Source organism: Peromyscus leucopus, chromosome 1 (assembly GCF_004664715.2).
Source record: "Peromyscus leucopus breed LL Stock chromosome 1, UCI_PerLeu_2.1, whole genome shotgun sequence".
NCBI classification, from domain to species: Eukaryota; Metazoa; Chordata; class Mammalia; order Rodentia; family Cricetidae; genus Peromyscus; species Peromyscus leucopus.
The window spans coordinates 34,975,526-34,977,383 of NC_051063.1; the positions used below are offsets into that span (position 1 = coordinate 34,975,526).

Consider the following 1,858-nt stretch of genomic DNA (forward strand, 5'->3'; position numbering starts at 1 on the left):
AAAAGGAAAGGTCATTGCTGAAATGTTCTGTAACTATCAAGATTGACTTAGAGGAAGTAAGCAAAATTTAACAGAAATCCATAAAAATTCAAAGATTGAACCAAGAAATGTAGATAAGTGAAAGGAATCCCTGAAGCTTTTACAATCGGTGAAACATAAATGGATGGTACTTAAACATATAATTTAAAGTTTTACAAAAAAAGTCATATGATACCTCCAAATGATGTAGAATGATTAAAACTGAGATTGCATTCTAAAAAGTTACTGTAATTCAGAGATTAAAAATACTATCTGTAACAACATGAAGGGTAAAATCCTTATGAGGATAAAGGAAATCAGTGTGTCTGAGACCTTTTGACATGAAGGCCATGGCAGAAAACAAAGCAACTCCCAAAGTCCTAAGGAAAAAAGGCATGCAGAAAGGGTGATGGCTAGCCTCCATGTTACCCCAGTTATGCAGGCATTGGGCATCTCTGTGGATGGGAGAATAAAAACATAATTCTAATGGGTCTAAGATTCAACTTCAAGGAGATTTAAAAGAATGGATTTCTACTGAGGAAGACAGGGATGGGAATGCCTAAAAACTAGTCTGCTTAGTACAGGGTGCCCAAAATAAAAGTCAGCATTATTCTCATACGATAGAATGTAAATAATCTATAGTTTCAGAAAAGCATAAACAATCAAGTTGAGATGAGAAAGAGACAAGTGAGAGATTTAAAAAAAAACATTTTATAAGGTTGGATAATCAAATAAGAGTTATAAGCACATTTAAAGGCTTAAAGATGCTCACTATGAAACTTCTATAAGCCACTAACATCAGGTAGTGTAGGAGGCAGAACATTGGAGAGGAAATGGAAATAAAAATTTCATAGGGTATAGGACATTGTAACAGCAAAAAATGGAAAATAGACACAGTAGTAAAATATGATTGTCAATATTAAGGCAATGTTTGTAACAGTTTTTTTGTAACATCCCTTTAAAAGTCAAAGGTTAGAAACAGTCTTCTGGTTGGGCCAAGCTGGTAGCTGGGTTTGTTGAAGGACATTAGCTGTGGAATTTGTGATTTGGGCAAAGATAAAAGTCATGGCTTGTTCAGAAAGTGATGGCCAATTCCAGTTTAATGGTATTAAAAAGCATTTCAACTCTTACACTCTCACAGGTAGAATGAATGTAAGTATTAATTACATCATTAAGCATTTATATCTCAGAATAATAGAGATGTGACAACTTTTATTTACATCTTTCTTTTTTTCTCAGTGTGTACTGGCCACATATGTAGGCATTTGTTGGTCTTATACTTCAAGTTAAGGCCTAAAAAACCCCAGCTGTAAAAGCAACATAAATGGATTTTGAAATGTCTGACCTCAACTGTTAAGTCCCATGCCTGAAGAAGCTGATGTCAACTCATCATGTAATACTCAATCTGTACAATAAATTATGAACCTGGAAAAAAAGAAATATTGTCAATATGCAGAACTTTGCATTGTATGATAATAAAATGAAGTCTTTGGAATGGAGGCTGCTCTCTATATACTTGCACAAAATAATTTCTAAGAAGAGCAATAAGTAATTAGTATCAGGTAAAGAATGTACACAGAGTGCTTCAGGTTGGATGATAAAACCTACAGCTTCCTGGAAGAACAATGAACAAAAATATTAATCCAACTCAGGTGTTGGTGAGGCAGAAAATTGTGACCAGGGGAAAAGAGCATGAGAGAAATTACATGTACAATATATAGAATTCTGTACCATCAGCATAAGTATTCTTAAAAGATCACTACTTTTAAATTCATTTCCAGTTGGATAACAGTCATGTAACATTGAGGTAACAATTTTAAGGAGCAATATTCAGTGTACC

General features: G+C 33.9%; 1 pseudogene; it reads left to right on the forward strand.

Moving 5' to 3' along the window:
- Positions 1-1,083: 1,083 nt before the first annotated feature.
- LOC114697028 lies at positions 1,084-1,454 on the forward strand (annotated as a pseudogene).
- The last annotated feature ends 404 nt before the right edge of the window (positions 1,455-1,858 follow it).